We start from the raw sequence: 20,904 nt of genomic DNA on the forward strand, positions 1-20,904 counted from the left end.
CACCTTTTTTCACCGTAAACAAACCTTGATTGTTGGAAACGAAAAGCTGCTGCTGCTGCATGGGGGTCATGGCCAAGGAGAGGAACGTCTCGAAGCCTCCACCTTTCCCCTACCTGTGCTGCCTGCAGTACTCTATAGTACTGAAGGTAGAACAGGTGGCGGGAAGTGAGGAGGTGGGTCATGGGTTGCCTCCAGCCCTTCAAAGCTAGGCTTCTGCTGCTACCTCCTTCTGATGCTGCTGCTGCCATCCTGTGAGGACCCTGCATTGGAGGACAAGGACCAGGACAAAAGATAAGCTTCCCAGCGCTGCCTCCTAATTATGCTATGAGTATAGTACCTGCAAGACTTGTTGTCCCAGCAGGGACATTAGGCCAGTGCTCGGAGGGGGAGCATCACTGCCTCCAGGGGTTGGGGTGCCAGCTAGCCAGTATAATAGGTGGCATGGGAGCACTATATCACGTTCCCTTATAACTACGGGTCATTATGTTTGATGAGCTCATGGTCCTATAAGGTACATTAGGCAGTGTTGGACCTGGAGTTAGAGGGGAGCATCACCGCTTCTAAGATGATGGCCGGTAGGCCAGTGTTTTATGGGATGGGTCATCATCATATCGATGTCCTCCACTCTCATGGAGGTCTCTATGTCTGCCAGGCTTGTGGTCCTGAAAGGTGCCCTACAGTGGGATTGAGGTGTGGAGTGGCGTGAAGTGCAGTAACACTGGGCTGGGTGGGGTTAAGGGCGAGACATCACAGCCTGCCATGGTTGTGGTCCCAGCTGGCACCTCATGGCAAGGGAGAGACTGGAGGAGGGGTTAACTGCTGTGGTTGTAGTCCCGGAAGGCAAGTATTGCACTGGATGTTGGAGCACATTATCAAGCTCTCCCACCACCAATGAGTTCATTATGCCTGTTGGCTGCTGGTCCTGGCATGTGTGTTAGGTAGGGATGGGGGGTAGCATCATTGCCTGCTGGGGTTGAGATCCTGGCGGGCCATTATTGTTGGTGGTGAAGGAGCACTGTATCACATTTCCCCACAGTATAGGTGTCATTATACTTGCCAGTGTAGTGGTCCTGGCAGGAGCCTTATGGTGGAGCTGGGGGGTAGGGAGGTTGCACTGCCTGCTCCCACTGGCAGTGAAGTCTCAGCAGGTCAGTATTGTGTAGGGTGTGGGATCACTGTATCAAGCTCCCCAACCCCCATGGAGGTAATTTTGTTTGTCGGGCTTGTGGTCCTGGTAGGAGCCTTAGGCAGGGCTTAAAGGGAGCACCACTGCCTGCCAATGTTGGGATCCCGGCAGGCCAGTATTGTAGGGAGAAGGGAAGCACTCTATCAAGCTCCCCACTTCATGGGGGTCAATATTCCTGCAGGGCTTGTGGTTCCAGTGGTCCCATTAGTAGTTTCTTGGGAGGCAGAGCATCACTGCCTGCCAGGTTTGGGATCCTGGCAGACCAGCATTGGATGCAGGTAGAGAGCACTGCATCAAGCTCCACCACCACCTGGGAGTTATTATGTCTGCTGGGCTTGTGGTCAGGCGGGTATTTTAGGGAGAGGAATCAGAGGTATATGTTGTGCCAATACAGAATCTACAGTGGAGATGTGCTAGAGCTGAAGAGCAAAGACTGGCCAAAGAACTCACTAGAGGCAAGTTTTGTTAACACTTTAAAATGTGCTAGAGGACACTGCTAGTGACCCACAATTCTACACCACTTTAAATACTAAGGGGGTGATTCTGACCCCGGCGGGGGGTCGGCGGGAGCACCGCCAACAGGCTGGCGGTGCCCCGCAGGGCATTCTGACCGTGGCGGTTCAGCCGCGGTCAGAACAGGAAAACCGGCGGTCTCCCGTCGGTTTTCCGCTGTCCTGCAGAATCCTCCATGGCGGCGCAGCTTGCTGCGCCGCCATGGGGATTCTGACACCCCATACCGCCATCCTGTTCCTGGCGGGTCGCCCGCCAGGAACAGGATGGCGGTATGGGGTGTCGTGGGGCCACTGGGGGCACCTGCAGTGCCCATGCCAATGGCATGGGCACTGCAGGGGCCCCCATAAGAGGGCCCCACAAAGAATTTCAGTGTCTGCTGAGCAGACACTGAAATTCGCGACGGGTGCAACTGCACCCGTCGCACATCCTCCACTCCGCCGGCTCCATTCGGAGCCGGCATCCTCATGGAGGGGTGTTTCCCACTGGGCTGGCGGGCGGCCTTTTGGCGGTCGCCCGCCAGCCCAGTGGGAAACCCAGAATCACCGCAGCGGTCTTATGACCGCGGAGCGGTGTTCTGGAGGGGGGAACTCTGGCGGGCGGCCTCCGCCGCCCGTCAGAGTTAGAATGACCCCCTAAATGTTGTCTTCACACTTGAATGGAACATTGACATTGCTCAATAATGTAGAGCTGAAACAGTTCCCAACGGTTTACACATGCCCAACAGAACCAATAATGCAGAATATTATTTAAAGTAAATAAAGATTTTGCAATGGAGGCAAATAAAAAAAAAACTGCTAATCTGCAAGTTTTTAAGAGTGGCCATCCCCATAGTAGTTTGGAATACAGCAACTGCAAAACATTTTGCATCCACAACCCATTTGAAGATAACAGAGCCTCTAAGACTTAAGGTTAAAGAGCCTCCAAGATTTGAGGTTGCACTTTGACATTTTTCTCTCCAAAAGAGTCCCACTTTAAAAGGAAACATGATGAGGAAAAAGATGCTGCTCATGAGTTTGTTCATGCTTTAGTTCAATCTGGCATCAGCTTGAGTCAGGCTGATGCCACAGTGGCGATGTGTTTAGGAAACTTGTACCAGCTGCCATGACACTCCCAAGATCCAAACAAGAGTATGTGAAATAGCCACCTGAAGTATTTCAGACTTACATAGAACATATTACAGCATTATTTAATGGTGGTGTATAGATTGCTAGCACTGTGAATGAAACCTCTGAGATGCATGGAGATCCAGCAGTAGCAGTACCTATCACAGTTTTGTGACGCACAAACAGGGTGAGGCTGCTGATCGGGTTGTTTCGGAAACCAACAATGCAGTTTCGGTTACAGCATTTCTCCACAACCTGGTTAAAAAGTTTATTAAGAACTGAAATAGTGTTGCATCTGCGCAAATTCTGCAATTCTGTTAGTTACAGGAAAGAATTGTGTGATGATCCTTCAGGGAAGGGCTGAGCCCGGTGCCTTTCTAATCAGAGATGCATTCCATTTACTAAACTATGGGACATATTTACAAGAAGTGGCGCAGCACCGCGCTGCGCCACATCTAAAATTCAGGGATGCACCGTATTTATTAGAATACAGCACATTACTGTGTTTCCCCCTGTGCCGGTGCTAAATTAGCTGCCGACCGCCAACTCAGCCACCCTAGCACCATGGTGCAAGGATGGCTGCATTGCAGGGGAGATTGTTTTTGTGCAGGAAGTGATACCTTCCTGCACAAAAACAATGTGCAATGTTGATTTGCTCTTTCAATGTGTACTAAAGAGCAAAAAACGAGGAGAAATTAAAGCATATTTCCTTGTTGCACTATGCTAATGCCACCCCTGGGGTGGCGTTAGATTTTGTTGCTGCCTCGGGTTTACAAAATCTTATAAATGTGGGGCAGCATCAAATGAAGTGGGTGTCACTATGGAACACCCACTGCAACACCTATTGCACTTGCCTTCCATGCAAAGTGCGTGTGAAGAGTCCGTATTTACAAGGTGGCGTTAATCCACAAAAAGTGGCTTAACGCCACCTTCTAAATACGGCACATTGCACAGCACCACCGGAGTGTCGCAAAAAGTAATGCTTCGGTGGTGCTCTGGACTTGTATATGCCCCTATGTTTTTAAAAACTGCTTTAAAATCTTCAAAACTAATGAAGGAGACAGGTGATTCTGTTGTACATTGTAGCACACTCTTTAGAAATGCACATGATTAAACTGGAAAATATTTTGTCCTCTGCAACTTTTATGGAATGAGAGAGGAAGTGATACCAACAGCATCCTTCAGCAGGTGTTTTTTTGTTCTTGAGGCAGTTGAATGCCATTCCCTCCAGGAGGCACCTGCCTATACAAGTAGTTGACATCCTGCAAAAGTTGAAATCAGAAATAAGTACATCTACCAACGGTACAATATAATTGATGGAGACAAAGACAAAGCTGGGGGATGCTTTCAACAACTATGGTACCGCAGCATGCTCACTGCTACAGTGATAGCCACTTTGGAAACAAAGAATGATAGTAGATAAGTTTCATACATTTTATACAAAAAAGAATGAGAGTGTCATTTTATGTCAACTTGCTTCAGATTTGGAAAATAATCAGTTCATTTTTAGGTTTGAGCACACGCAAGCGCTCTGTAATCTCTCTGTGGGCTTTTAACCACGCCCATCAGTTTGGTTGGTTCGTGGGCTTGCCTTTTGAAATTCATTTGATTTCAGTATTGAAAGGCATGCATACGTCATGCCTTTTCCGGTGTTTAGCCCTCCTCTACAGCACCGGTAAACTACTGAAAACATACAAGGCTCTGTGATTTCCGAATGGCTTATTCATTAGTTCTTTTTATTTCCTATGCAGCGCAGTCTCGCAGGGCAATAGTCAAGCGGTTTGCATGACATCGTCCCTATTACATGGATAAATCTGCTTTTGCTAGTTACATAGATAATTCTACTTTTGCTGGTTAGATGGATAATTGCACTTTTGCCGATACGTTTCATTGCGAGCAAACTTCTGTTTCCTTTTCTGTGTCTCCTTCACGCTCATGGCGACCGTCAGCTCACATATGTGAAACTGTTTTATTTTTCGTTATCAGTTTATGTGGCAAGAAAAGTCTGGTTAAGAATTTACAACGCTAATAGCTCTAACTCGAGCAAATGCAAGACTCATTGCATTGCAAATTCTTGTTTATCAATGTTATGATTGTTGCTGTATAAATAGACAGTTCTGTGTATATTTTCAAGAGCTAGCACCTAAGAATAATCAGCTCCCGGTACATGACTGTTGACTCAGAAAACAACAACAGTAACCTGAGCTGCCAGATTATGGGGGTCATTCCGACTCCCGCCGGCGGCGGTAACCGCACGCCCGGCGGGAGCCGCCGAATGACCGCACCGCGGTCAAATGACCGCAGCGGTCATTCTGAGTTTCCCGCTGGGCTGGCGGGCGACCGCCAGAAGGCCGCCCGCCCAGCGGGAAACCCCCTTCCACGAGGATGCCGGCTCCGAATGGAGCCGGCGGAGTGGAAGGGGTGCGACGGGTGCAGTTGCACCTGTCGCGATTTTCAGTGTCTGCCACGCAGACACTGAAAATCTATGTGGGGCCCTGTTAGGGGGCCCCATGACACACGTTCCCGCCAGCCAGGTTCTGGTGGTGAAAACCGCCAGAACCAGGCTGTCGGGACGGGGGTCGGAATCCCCATGGCGGTGCTGCTTGCAGCGCCGCCGTGGAGGATTCCCTGAGGCAGCGGGAAACCGGCGGGACACCACCGGTTTTCCGTTTCTGACCGCGCCGATAATGCCCATGGAAGCACCACCAGCCTGTTGGCGGTGCTTCCGCGGTCGTTGGCCCTGGCGGTCCATGACCGCCAGGGTCAGAATGACCCCCTATGTTTTGAATATCCTCTTGCTGCTGATCTCCAGCTCCAATGGTGAGAGGGCTTTCTCACTGATCAGGGTGTGAAGAAAGAAAGGATAAGGGGGAGTTGCAAGTCCCTTTAAAAGTACTGCAGGATGTACTACATCAACTGTAGGAGTGTTTCCAAGACAAACATTTGTGTGGAGTAAATCAGTCAATTAAAAATGTATCCCTGCAATCATTCTCAAAGTCTATTTATCCTGTAATGTCTAATATGAAACTGTATATATCCTGCAATATTGAAGTGACAAGCATGCACTGCAATTAGGTTTTTCGGTAAACACTTGAAAAAAGGTCTAAGTTCTTTTTTTGTGGAGTCAAAATGTATAACCACTAACAAACACTGATTTTGAAATTTTTGGTAAATTCTTAAAACACTACAAGCATTTTCTTTTCTGAAATCAATGTTGGAGTGTGAGGGAAGAACTTCCATTGCATCCCGAGTATGATTTTTTTTCTTTTAGTGTGATGAGCAACGCACAACACAATAAAACAAAAATGAAAACAGATCACTTAAATGACAACATCTGCTTTCTCTTCTGAACGTTGCCTGATGTTTAACTCTGCCCAACCATTGATCAATATGGGAGAGACAGCTTAGGAAAAGTGACAATGTCCTCTTTCCACCATTATCTCTTGCTAGTGGATTCTTAGTTGACAATCACACTGGGCACGTGATCCTCAAAAAGGGATCTACCTCACTGGACACCAAGGATACATTTGAGGGAGTAATGGGCTCATGCTTTCTCCTACCCCTGGCCACAACAGACTTTCTGTTCTCCTGGGATTTGAATAATGGGTATTACTCCCAATCTCCCCACCCTTGTAGCAGAAAGCCCACCAGACCATCAGGATTTTTTTTTAATTTAATGTTTGAGGTGGAGGGAGAGGCCCCTTGTGGGCATGGACCTCTGCTCCTCAAAGGGCACAGCCCCCGGTGGCCGATAGTGGATGTTTACCCCCAGTCTGCCACCCTGGGGACAGAGAGCCTACTAGACCACCAAGGAATATCTTTATCTACTGTTGGAGGGAGCAGTCTTTCTGAGCATGGGCCTGTGATCACCCCTACCACTGGCCACAGCAGTCACTCTTCCCCCCACACTCCTGGAGTGGCAGATAAGGGTATAAGGGTGGTTTACACCCACTACCTACCCGAGGGGGCAGAAAGCCCATTAGGCACCATAGAAAAAAGCCAATAAAAGTGTAGCTGGGGGTGGCCTGTTCAGGCATTAGGCTGTGCCATTAACCCAGAACGGGCCCAACAGTCTTTCTGCCCTATAGCAACTGCTATCAGTATTACATAAGGGGCCGCACAAGTGTCTGCAACCCCTTCTGTGAGGCCAGAGGGGTGCACAAACTGGGCACACACACTCATTGTGTCCCCAGGGCTTTTTATGTAATACAGCCCTGGTGATATTTTTTTTATTTTTAAAACAAATGATAGGATGTGGGTAGCCAGCATATCTTTGGCCCTTTCCACAGCTCTAAAGTCCCAAAGGTCTTTCTGCCCACCTGGAGCACAGGGCATCACCATCTCCAGGCAAGAGAGAGAATTGTTGATTCCTGTAGTGTAAATAAAAATGTGCTCTTACAAATGATTTGCATGGTCCCTGGATTGGTCTGTTTTGTTGCGTACGCTAGGCCCATACACAAAAGTGGGGTACTGTTTTTACTGGAACAAGCATGTGAATACTGGGTGGGAGGGGGAATGTTTGGATGCACGCAGATTCCAAAAGTTTCACTCACAGAAATGTGAGAATTTGTGCATTTAGGCAAAGACTGAGTTATGCTGGACATTCTTGGTAAGTAAAATGTTATGGGATCCATGCAAGACACACTAACCTGGACTCACCTGGGTATCTAGTTTAAAAAAATGTCTGGTTTTGGTAGGTTTCCCTTGGTGGTGACTGAGCTTGAGAACAAATACCACAGCTATCACCATGGTAAAAACAGGTCATTTATTTTACAAGAGTTGTTGATGTTTCCATGTTGTATTTTGAGGCCTTTTGTGTCACGGGTGCTAGGCAGAACCAAACAAGCAGGGTACCATTTTTATTGGGAGGAATGTGTATGCTGGGTGATAGGAATTTTGTTGACCACCCCTGCCAAATTGCTGACATGTCCATCACAGAACTGTAAGGAAAAGTGATTTGATGCTTCAAACAGGTATTGTAGTCTTCTGGAGAATGGCTTTAGGTAGATGTGGAACCAAAGCCATTAAAATACTTTTGTTTCTACATTCACATAACAAACAACCTGGGAAGATCATGGGAAACTTTCTTGCTTTCTTCATTAAAACCCGTATTTGTATTTATCAGGTCAGCCACACAAAAAAATCGCTCATGAGCTCATTGGGTGCATGGTTTGATGGGGGGTATTAGGATCATCATCCCTCTCATCTTGACTCTTTGTTACACCGAATCTTCCTTACCACCACTGTAAAAACTGCCTTTAATAAAAACATGCTTTTGGCCCTTTGTTATAGCACCACATGCAAGAGAGAGTCAGCCACCATTTGACAGCCACAGGCAGTTTGTAGTCTAGTGATGGACAGAGGTGTGCAAAATTGTCCAGGACATTTCTTGAAAACTTCAAGAAGATTTGAAGGTCTGTAAGTTATTTTTTGTGAAATTAGGAAAGATTTTAAAATCTTTGAACAATTCAAAGAGCTAGAATTTGGGGGGTATTAATGTATGGTTGCAAGTGAAAATTGCAAAACCTCCACACTTGGAAAGAATTCTGAATTCTCTTGCAAATTTATTTTTTATTTTTTGCAGAAACCCTCTCAGGGGAGATGTGTTTGAGAAAGTTGGTGAACACCGCAACCTGTTCGAAATGCAAAATTAGCCAACTTCATTCCATGATGATGGTTATATTTCCCTGGCTTCTAAAAACAAGTTTAATTCCCAAGTCGAAAAACCTTCCTGAGGAGTAAGCTTTGCATGATGGAGATTTCTTGAAGCCACACAGTCTGTCTCTTGGTGGATATTAATCATAGACAAATGGAGAAACTGTTTCCAGGACCAATGTTATGCACTCTCCAGATTTAAAGCTCTCTACTTCAGTTACCAGAGTCTCTAGTACTAAAAACAGCCCTCATGTTTATTCAACACACCACCTACCTGACGTGCCAGTGGCTCACAGAGGGAAACACCTTTCCAGTGTCATGGTCTCAGGTGGTAGTTCTGCTAGGGTCTCCACACTGAAGACTCGTCTGGGACATTTGCTTAGTTGTCCCCTGTAGCCCTGCATTCCAAAGGACTATTTAAGAGTGCTGTTCTAATCTGCATCAGGGTGAACGCACCCTCTGTTCTTCTTCAAAACATGCCTCCTTTAAAACTTAAGCCAGTGCTTAATTTGTAAAAAAACTAAAGGACCTGGGGCCAGATGTAGGAAAGGATTTGCAACTCGCAAACGGCAAAAACTGCCGTTTGCGAGTTGCAAATCGCATTTTCCTATGCAGAAATGCATTCTGCGAGTCGGACCGACTCGCAAAATGCATTTCAGAATCGCAAATAGGAAGGGGTGTTCCCTTCCTATTTGCGATTCCTAGTGGTATGCAATACCATTTGCGACCGCATATGCGGTCGCAAATGGTGTTGCAGTTACCATCCACTTCAAGTGGATGGTAACCCACTCGCAAATTGGAAGGGGTCCCCATGCGACCCCTTCCAGTTTGTGACTGGACCCCAAAAAAAAATTTCAGGGCAGGGAGTGGTCCAAGGGACCAGTCCCTGCCCTGAAAAAATACAGAAACTAAAGGTTTCGTTTTTTTTTTAAGTGCAGCTCGTTTTCCTTTAAGGAAAACGGGCTACACTTAAAAAAAAAAAACTGCTTTATTTAAAGCAGTCACGAACACGGAGGTCTGCTGACTACAGCAGGCCTCCATGTTTGCGAGTGCCCATAGTCGGTATGGGGCCGCAATTTGCGACCCACCTCATTAATATTAATGAGGTGGGTCATTGCGACCCCATACCGACTCGCAGACGGTGTCTGAGACACCGCTCTGCATGACATTTTGCGAGTTGCAAATAGCGAGTCGCTAAGACTCGCTATTTGCAACTAGCAAAATGCTTCTTTACTACATCTGGCCCCTGATTTAGAGTTTGGCGAAGGGAGTTACTCCATCACAAACATGACAGATATTCTGTCAGCCGTATTACAATTGCATTACAGCCTAAAGAATTTGTAATACAACTGACGGGATATCCATCATGGTTGTGATGGAGTAATCCCTCCACTAAACTCTAAATCTGACCCTCAGTGCTGGGGCACAGAAGTTTGTTCAGAAGTTGAGGCAGGAGCTTTTGAATGTCAGAAATGTCAAATGTCAAGTCAGCGAAATCCACATTCCACCTCATGCCTTTTTCATCCATCAGCATACACCATCTGCCTCTTTATCTCACACTTTATTTCTTTTTAATTATTACTTTCTTTCCTTGTCTCTATTGTATTCTCTTTCTCTTCCTCTTTACTTCACTTGTTTCCGTTTTTTTCCCTCTCTCTTGCTGTAGGACAAACTCTTATGAAGAAAAATAAGTCCTCAAAAATGAGTGCTGGTAGGCCTGACCCGGCAACAACTTACTCAAATTAAGCACAGCTTGAAATGAAAAAATAAAAGTGCAGGAATCCTATACCAGAGTACCTACATCCTTCTGAGAAGTGCTGGTACACTCCATTTAAAAGTAATGAGGGGTGTGGCTAAGATTGCATGCAGGTAGGATGCGCTTTCCCGACCCTCCGTCCCTGTCGCCATGGGAACCGTTGGACTGCCTGCGGTTTCGGCCTGATTGATTCCCATAGCGCCGCCTCATGAATTGACGATGCCCCGGTGTACATAAAAGTCTATTTGGCTGGGTGCTGTGCTGTGAGGTGGGGATTAGGTCCCTGGCGCAGCTGAGGTGCAGATTCAAGATGGCGGAAGCCACGAGGAGCTAGGGAGCTGGAGCTGATGATGCCCTGCTAGCATGAGATTGAGAACTGGAACCGAGGAAGGATGCTGCATGGAGTGCCCTTCCCCTCTGTTGACTAGAGGAGCCCGGGGGGACTGAGGTGCTGCACTACAGCAGTGGTCCCATTGGTGACACTGGAAACACGTGACCCTGGCCTGTGGCCCGTTACAACCTAGCAAGTACTCTGCCTGCGAGGGGGGCTGCGGGTCTGGCAGTTGCCCACGGAAGGACCTGGTGCCACGGGCTCTGCATTGCCTTCATTCCTGTTCCCTGCGGCCCCTATGAGACTGCTGCGGTGGACCAATGATGTAGGCTCTGGCATGAGCCAGTGAGGGGCATGCTGACTGCAATATAACTTGGAAGGTGGAGAGGATTTAACTGCAAGAGAGTGATATACTGCCATTCTCCCCTCCCGTTGCGGTGCCACTTGTCTATCTAGCCAGCTAGTGCAGTGCCCAGCTGCATAAAGACTTGTTGCCTGCGTTTGCACTGCTACAGTCTCACAGTTAACAAAAGGGATACTGCGAGATGCATTTGATCAGCTGTGCATCTACTTCAAAGAGTCGTGGGACACTTGAGTGGCCCCAGCATAGCCACCAAAAAAGGATTCCCCCGGTATAAGTTTGAGTGGTGCCCTTTCTCCTGCCAACACTCCACACAGGGGGTGCCTATGCTTCCCAGAAGCCCCTGCCAAAGGTAGCAGTGGGAAATGACAACAGCTGGCACCAAAAAAAGACCATACCCTGAAAGAGATGTTATCTATATTTACTGGGGGCAAGGTAGGAGATGTACCTCCTCTCCTCAACCGAGACCAGCAGGCCGATGGGTATGGCAGTGAGAGTCTGGTGACCCGCACATTTTTAGGGGCCCTCTTTTCTTCCCTCAGGCAAGCCCTGCAAATGGTGAAGAAGGACGTCTCGCAGTAGTTTGTTGCGAAGAAGTAGGGTTGGGCCATAGATTCTCCACCCTAGAAATACATGAGACCACTCAGGACAAAGAAATAGAACAGCTCCAACAAGAAGTCATGTGGCTTCGCGAACAGCAGATTGATTTACAAGAGGAACAACATCCGCATACATTGGTCTCCAAATAATATGAGGACAAACTTTGCAGCCTTTGTCAAGGCCCTGTTTCTCCAAATCCTGGACTCAGCACTGTAGAAGAAAATCCAGTTCGACAGGGTCCATAGGGTTAGCCTTCCACAGGCCAAGAACTCTCTCCCAGGTGACATTTTGGTTTGTGTCCACGACTTTCAACTCAAGGAACTGATCGTCCACAAAAGTAGGGACCTGCAGCCCCTGCAGTTCAGAGGACACACCTTGGTCCTCTACCAAGAGTTGTCAGCCATAACCCTGCAAAAGAGGAGGTAGTTCTGCCCAGTCACAACCCTTCTCTGCGACAAAGGAATAACCTACGCCAGGAACCACAACCCCTTTTGCATTATTGTACCCTGGGAAGGAAAATTACACCAGCATCGATCCTTGATGGAGGCCTGCAAGATGTTGCAAATAAAGAGGCCCTCAGAAGATGCTCAGCACAATGCCCCTCGGGAGCACAAGGCCTGTAGGCGCTCTTGATGGAGATGTGGGAAGAATTCCCAGAGCGACTTTCAACCAGACCCAGAGACTATGGTAAAGAATGCCAGGCGGTGCTGGAATCACTGTCTAAAGAGCCCGACATATGACACCTTGCCGGATCGCAATGAAGACTCCTGGCTGACAACCAGGGTCTGGAAAGCAGGGGCTGAGATGTAGGGGCTGAGACGCAGGGGTTGGCGGGGTTGGGGGTGGGTGGACAACGAGAGTCTGTGGGGAGCTATTGACCCCTTTACCACTGTACTCTTTGGGACAATGCTGGACATTCCTGGCTCTACACATTTGTTGCTGTTTTGTTTCTGTTACAGTGGGGGTTACATTTAGTTGCGGGCATAGGAGTACACTCACTCACAGAGAACACACTACATGATGGACGGTCATTGGTCTTTGAATCCCCGGATTCTGGGCCACCTCTAAATAGGCATAGGGAGGCCATTGGGATGGACGATTGCCCAAATGTAGCAACAGACCTCCTTTACCAGACAACAAGTCAAAGTTATTAACCTTAATGTATAGGGGCTTCACAACCCAACCAAGAAGAGAGGGATTCTATCCTATTTGGAACAAACAGAAGGAGACCGATGCCTCTTACAGGAGAAGCATCTACTCACAAGGGACTGCCATAGATTACGATCCTGGGCATACCCACACCAATACTTTTCCTCTGCTGACACTAAAACTGCTGGAGTGGCTCTACTAACTTTGCACTCCTTCTGGGTGAAAGCAGGGGACAGTCTGATGGAGGTCAAAGGGCGACTGATAGCTTGCAGAGTACATGTGGAGGACTATATCCTCATAGTGGGTTCCCTTTATGTGCCCAACGAAAGCCAAAAAAAGTTCCTTAAGGACTTGGCGGAGATCATGTCCCACCCAGATGAACATGGGCTATTAGGCGGGAACCTGAATCTGGTATTCCACAATGACCTAGATAGATCGACACACAGGATGGGGGGAACAAGGGCTATTTCTTCTGAAGGAACCCAATGGGTGCAGGAGATAGGGTTCAGAGACCTTTGCTGCAAACCCCATTCTCAGACCTGAAACAAAAAATTGTATTCCCATGCACACAAGACGGGTGCCCAACTGGATCACTGTTTAGGGACCACAGGAATCCAGAATTTATTCACTGATGTTGAAATAGGACCCTGTCTCTATCTGACTATGCCACAGTCTCCCCTGTTCTTGCACTTCCAACCGCACAACGGGCCTTTCAACCATGGAAACTGAGGGAAACTTTCCTACAGAGGCCTAAAGTAGTAGACCAAATCACTCAAGCCGTCACACACAATTTAAAAATGAATGTTGCCGCTGACAACTCTATCTCTCTCCTTTGGGAGAATTTAAAAGCAGAAATACAGAGAGAGCTTAAAGCGATGTCGGTGGCTGATAACAAACTTCCGAAGGAAAAGACAGAGCAGCTATGTCATCAGGTGCTGGAGTTGGAAAGGATAAATAAATGCACTGGTTCCCATGCATTTGGAAGCAGCTGGAGGCAGCTAGAACACTGCTTGTGTGATTTGATCTGGACAAGGTGGAATACATTCTACTTAGACTTCACAACCCCTTTTACTTGTGGGGTAAATACCTGTGGGTGCTTGCTGGCTAACCGGCTTCAAGCCTAAAGACAGAAGGCGAGGTGGAGTCCCTCCGAGCACAAGACAGGTCCAAAATTGTAGGGGATGCTCCCCTTGCATCCTCCTTTTGTCAATTCTACAAAATCTCAACTCCCAACAAACTCATATGGGGAAAGCCCCCGAGGCCTACCTGGGAGGCACCCACACCATGGAACAGACTGTGGAGAAGGCTGCGTTGCTAGATCACCTGATAAGAATAGAGGAGGTTATCTCGGCCATCGCATGATTGAAGCTTTCTAAATCACCAGTCCCAGATGGATTGCCAACTCTATTTTATAAAAAGTTCTGCCGTATACTGTGACCCATTTTGACCCTTCTTTTTAATGATATAACTGGACTGAGCTCAGTCCGGCCTTCTATATTGGAAGCATCCATAGTTTTTCTTCCCAAACCCAGAAAAGATCCCCAACAGTGTGGATCTTACAGACTAATCTCTCTCCTGAACATCGACATTCAGCTCCTCATAGGCATACTGGCATCCTCGCTGAACCCCCTCATGCCAGGGCTGATTGACCCAGAGCAAGCGGGCTTTCCTTCCCATAGGCAACATAGTGATAATACAAAGTGAAGCCTACAATTGCTCACTACAGCCAACCGCTCCAAACAAGAAATAAAGCTCTTCGCCGTAGATGCAGAGAAAGCGTCTGACTGGGTGCACTGGCCATACTTGAAGTCAACACTGGCTCACTTTGGTTTTGGCCATCGATTTCAATCTTAGATCCTCAGTAACTACATTCAACCCAGAGCGACAGTATGGGTCAATGTCCCCATTTCCTTTCCACCAAGGGATGAGGCAGGGGTATCCACTCTCACCTGTGCTATTTACCCTCTAGATGGAGCCCTTTGCCCAACAGTTTCAGGACAACCCGAATATTACAGGCGACACTTTTGGCAGGGAGATGCATGCCCTTACCCTCTAAGTCGATTATATTATTTTTGCCGTGGACAAACCCAAGGATGGACTCCCGGACTTTATAGATGAGACAGAGGCCTTCAGCAAAGCTCCAGGCTTTCGGATTAACACCCAGAAATCTCAGGCTTTCAGTATTTCAGTCCCTCCGGAGAAGGTGGCGCTCCTTGCACACTCACTACCCAATACAATGGCAGCCCATTTCTATCCCATATTTGGGAATACAACTTGCCCTGACAATATGCGGAACATTGTCCTTCAATTATCAAATTATCCCCCAGCACGTCAAAAGTGGCCTGGCCCAGTGGAAGCTTTATCTACTTTCCTGGCTAGGCTGGATAGCTGTACTGAAGATGATGGTGCTCCAGAGATTCCTATTCCTCTTCCAAGCCTTACCGACTGAACCCCCGGCAGGCATGCTCCTATCTTTACAGAGCGAATTCCACCACTTTGTGTTGGCAGAGAAGCTGCCCCGGCTGAGCTTGACAGTGAGTTACCAGTCCCCTCTGCAATGAGGACTGGGGATTCCAGACCTCTGACTGTATTTCCAATCCGTTCAACTCTGCTACCTGGTGGAATGGTCCAGGGAGGAGCAATATCAGGTACCTCACTTTGGAAGATTCCATTCCTGACACATCTGCAGAGACCATAGGGCCTCTGCTCCTCACCGGTCAGAAGCACAGTACCAAAAGTCTGGGACCGTGGTGCAACGCAGAAAGGTCTCTCCACGTTTCCCTCCCCGCTGACCCTGATAGCTGGCAATGTAGCCTTTACACCTATCCTTGACCAGATTGCATTACATCGATGGTGTGTTGCTCTGCCGGACACTTCTTTGACGAAAAGGGCCCGCTCTCTTTTGAGAACCTATAGGAAGACTATGCGCTCCTGGCACTGGGTGATGCACCCAACCGTGCGAAAGGGAGCAGAGAAACCTCTCAAGGTTTTTTTTAAATGGCTCCAGATGAAAACTACTGACAAAGGTCTCATCACTGAACTGTACAGCATTTTGCAAAGCACTCTCACACCGCCCAAGTTGCTGGGGCAGAAACGCTGGGAAATGGAGCTAGGAAGGTCGCTTATGACCAAAAAGTGGAATGAGATATATTACAGGGCACAACACATTGCGCGGAATACAGCCACTGTTGAGAAGCAACAAAAATGGCAATCCCACCCGCAGCCAAGATTGCTGGAGGCAGTGTGGAGCCCCCGGGACATTGGGGCATTTACTCTGGGAACGTTCTAAACTTGCCCAGTACTAAGAGGGAATCATGAATGATATAGATGCTCACCTAGAGACACAGTTTCCCTGATTTCCTGCTTATGTAATTCTGGGACTCACCAATGCTCTTATCTATCCCCTTAAATCTCAAGGGTGATGGGAAATCAGCTTGGCATTAGGAGCAGCCATCCAAAATATCCTTGCTCATTGGGGCACTGGTATACTCCCTACCTGTCTGGGGTGGCTTTACCCGTTGTGGCATATCTTGAGTATGGAGAGACTCACCGTGGTCCTCACTGTTCAGGGAGATTCCTTTTGAGAGCTTTGGCATCCGTACATAGATCTTCTCTCTAAGGAGTTTTGGGAGTTGACTTGCCCTAAATACACAAGGCTCTTGCGGCAGAAGGAAATGCTCCATCACAAATTACTGGGGATGCTTAAAGGGTGCAAAGCAAATGATCTTGTGCTTCAGCTTATGAACATTGAGTATGAGTGTTTCTTAGGGTGGGAGCGGAGATGGGGGGGAGGCGGGTGTCGCTCATTGTGATACCTGTTATGCAAATCCTGAGGTGTTAGATTGCCCTCATTGGATGTTATTCAACTGTCATTCAATTACAATCTCGCTAATAAAAAGATTTGAACCATAAAAATAATGGGCCGCTTCTAAGAAGTGCAGGTACTCTCCCTCTCAAAATTAACAAGTGCAAGTGCTTAGGACCTTACAGTACTGGTCCATTTAAAGCTCTGGCTGCAACAGACCTGGCTGAAACCTTCCATGTCTTATGTAACACACACTCTCCACTGACACATTTAGAAACACAATCCTGAAAACAGACACACTGTCTTATGCCCTGTGTGGCCTGTCCCTTCCAGGAACACAAAAAACGTGTGAACCAATCATACACTCATTAACCTTGTGATGCTTACCAATCAATATTATCTTTCTGTTATCGCATATCACAATCAATCTGATGTTGAGGTAATGCACTTATGCTAGTCTTAGGGGCAATCCAATTCCTCCATAAGAGCACTTTCAAATTTAGGAGCATATTTATACTCTGTTTGCACTGAATTAGTGTCATGTTTTTTTTTTTACTCTAATTCAGTGCAAAACTAACTCCTCATTTATACTTTGGTGCTAGACCCATCTAGCATCAAATTTATGGAGCTGAAGTCATTTTTTGGAAGTGGAAACCTACCTTGCCTTAATGAGATGCAAGGCAGGCGTTCCGGTGCAGAAAATGACACTTTGGCCTTAACGCCATATTTATACTGCTGTGCAAGGGATCAAAAAATGATGCAAAGCTTGCTTTGCCCTGTTTTTTACCTCCTGGGTCAGGGCAGGCGTTAGGGAACCTGTGGGCCTATTTCCATGGTGGAACACCATGGAATAAGCCCGCAGGTGTCCTCCCCAGGCCCCAGGGACACACCTACCCACACCAGAGGGACTGCAGAGGATGGGGGACCCCATCCCAGGTAAGTACAGATAAGTAAAGGTAAGTATTGCATTTTATTTTTTCAAGTGCCATAAGGGGCCCTGTAATGGGCCCCTATACATGGCACAGGGTGCAATGGCCATGCCCAGGGGACCCTTGTCCTCTGTGCTGTCCATTGGGGTGGTGGGCATGATTTCTGCCTTTTCTAAGGCAGGAGTCGTGTGTCATGGTAGGTTTAGCACCATAAAATGACGCTAATCTGGTTAGAGTCATATTTTTTACTCTAACCTTCCTAAAGTCATTTTTGGTGCTAACCCCCTTCTTCTATACCGCCAGAACCCACCCGACCAAAGTCTTTTTTTTTTACTCTACCCTGCCCTTTGCACATGCTTGCACCATTCCATAAATATGGTGACCGGCTGGTGCACAGAAATGGTGCAAGTCGGTGCTAAACCTTTTGGTGCAAAACTGCTTTGGTGCACCAAAAAGTATAAATAAGGGCCTAAGTCTGCCCTACCTGATCCTTTAAAAGGTGGTCAAGCTCTGTGATACCAGGATAAGCATGACCCTTGGTTCTAAAGTAATCTTATAAAGAAACTTTTGGGTATGACATTCTGTCACAGAAAGTAGCACAGTCAGTAATTTGATACTGAAAAGCATATTTATGAGAGAGTTGCACCACCCAACAGTGGTGCAAACCTTTCAACCATATCTATGAGGCCATTCAAATCCACTTTGCATGGCTTTGTATGGCCACATAGATATGGAGTAAGGCAAGGCAGAGAAAATCGCTGCATTGCCTTACTCTGTGTTAGGGAGGCATTCCACTAGTGTTGCGGTGGGTGTTCACAAGCAAATCCGATGGATTCTGATGCATCCCCAGATTTACAAGGCCTTGTAAACCTGGGGATACGTGAAAGCCTTATGCCTTCCCAGGGAAGGTGCAATGGTGAGAAATATCTTTATTTCTACTTGTTCTTTCCTCTGTGTGCGCTGCAATTCTGCAGCACACATAAAGGAAAAAGACTCCCAGGATTGTTTTTGTGCAGGAAGGTGCCTTCCTGCACAAAAACAATCCTGCATGCAACGCAAACACCCTTGCACCATGGTGCAAAGGTGGCTGCATTGGTGATAGGCAGCCAAGACTGCATCAGCGCAGGAATGCACTGTATTGCATAGATACTGCACATCCCTCGTCTTTCCCTTTGATGCAGGGCAATGCAGCAAGGTGTCTTGCTGCACTGCCATGCATCAAAAGGTCATAAATCTGGGCCTGAGTTCTCCTGTGAGTGGCTTACACGAACATACAGTGCCTAGTTTCTATAAATCTAATTTTATGAATCTATAAATATGTCAGCCAGGCAAGGGTGAGAAGTGAAAAATAAAAAAACGTTTTTTTCTCCTTTTTGACCAGTAGACAAAAAACACTGATAGGTCATTGAGTGCATATTTGTGATGTTTAAAGAACATTTTATTACCTGTAGTTTCCCTTCAAAGTGAAAGTGCACGCATATGAACAGTGCTGGACTGAGGAACCAAAAGCAGCCCTGGCTGAAATGCTCAATCCAGCCCCACTCTCTTCGTCACTCAATGTAGCTCTTTCCATCCACCCATTCTCATGCTCACCAACTCTGCTCTCCAGGGATATTGATTCACCAAAGTGCAAGGGATAGCAGAAGCAACATCACATGTTCTTTGACCACAATGGCATCACAGAATGTGATGTCATACAACCATTGACCCGCGGTCATCCTCCTTTGAGTTGTCTCTTTCTCAGCTGTCTGTCTTATTTGCTAACTCGTAGTCACCTGTCTTTCTCACCTGTTGTCGTCTCTTTCACATTCCTCCTGCCTTCTCTTCTATGTCAGCTGTCGTCTTCAGTGGTGTGATAGGGAGATAGCAACAGCACCAGTAGATATTGAGCGGTCCTGCTTGATCCCATTCATGCAACATGAATTTAGCCCTGTCTCGTGGGCACTACTCTCAAGCTTGAATATTATCTACAAGATGCCACTCCTTATCCCTAGTTTGCATATGTCAGACGTGAGTGACTTATTGGATGCAGAGGGGCTCACGAGTGGCCAACATGTACTGCGGAATGAATATGAAGGCCAGTTGGAAAAGTTTCTGGATTCAATTACAACGCAAAGAAGTGATAAAAAGACTGTCAGAACAGCAGTGAAATTCTCTTGCTGTCAGTTGATATAGCCATATTAGCTACCAAGATGTCCTGTAACCCTTATTGTGAAATTGTTGACTGGGGAAAGCTTCCTCCTCATCTCACCCTCCGGTACCCCCTGATGAAGAGAGACATTGTTTCTTATTTTAGTCAAGGAAACCTTTCCATATCAGGTAGGGATATTGGTCTGGATACCAAGTGATAATTATGCAGGATATTCACATATGCGATTGTACATTGCTGCACTTTTTTAGGCCGAGCGCGCAAGCGCTTTGACCGCTTGTAAGTATCGTCGGCTTTTAACCACGCCGACCACACGCCCATCACTTTTACTCATTCCTGTTCTCGCCTTTCAAAAATCCTTTATTACTGGTAAAAGCTTTACGTTTGTCCCTCCTTGGGGTGGTTTTGTTACCACCATGCAGACTGTCCCTGTTACATGGATAATTGGACGATTGCTAATATGTTTGACTGCGAGCGAACTTATTTTTCTTTTTGTGACTCTCCTTGGCGCTTATGCTTATGGTGGCATGACGCTTTGAATCGGTTTGCTTATGTCAACTGTTTTACTTTTCATTTTTAATTTAAGTGGCGAGAAGAGTCTAGTTAGGAATTTACAACGCTAATAGCTCTAACTCGAGCAAATGAGAGACCCATTGCATTGCCAATGCTTGTTTTAAGTGCACTGGGAAACCACTGAGATATTTTCGTAGGTCGAGAAAAGTTGTCTTCCAGAGTGCTACCCCTGATCATAAGTCTTCTTTCAAGCAACTGTTACATTTGTCACCAATATAAAAAAAAACATTCACACAAGAAGTAAGATTCGTGTCTGTAGTACAATGGCTAATGACATCCCAGTAAGGTAGGAGAATCAGTTAGACTGCTATTTGTGTACATTATTGCTGTAAATGAAACATAGGTCTTATGTGTTTATTGTATATGTTGTTATGTTTCATATGCCTTTAAATAAACTAAATACGATATAGAAAAATAAGGAGTGGCGGTGTCAAGCACTACCTGCACAAATTAATCACTGCATGATGTGCTGCACTCATTGCTGGCTTGTGTTCCACATCTGCCTTTACACCCCATCCACACCCGGACCTCCCCGCCCCTCCGTCACAGCCTTGCGCTGCATCCATGATGGGCCTTGCCTGGGGAGTGATCTGTTTCCTTCTGCTCCTTGTTCCCACACAGGCATTTCCCTCACTTCCTGTCTTTGAGGAATCGGCTGCTGTGTCGGCATGTTTCCCTTGGATGCAGTTGCTGAGTGATTTCCCCTAAAACTGCTGTCACTGCGCATTCTGCTGCACAGAAGGGCAGTGTCACGGCTAAGCAGCTGGGTGCGGACCTTTTAATTAACGTACAGG

This window comes from Pleurodeles waltl, chromosome 6 (genome assembly GCF_031143425.1).
Source record: "Pleurodeles waltl isolate 20211129_DDA chromosome 6, aPleWal1.hap1.20221129, whole genome shotgun sequence".
Lineage (NCBI taxonomy): Eukaryota > Metazoa > Chordata > Amphibia > Caudata > Salamandridae > Pleurodeles > Pleurodeles waltl.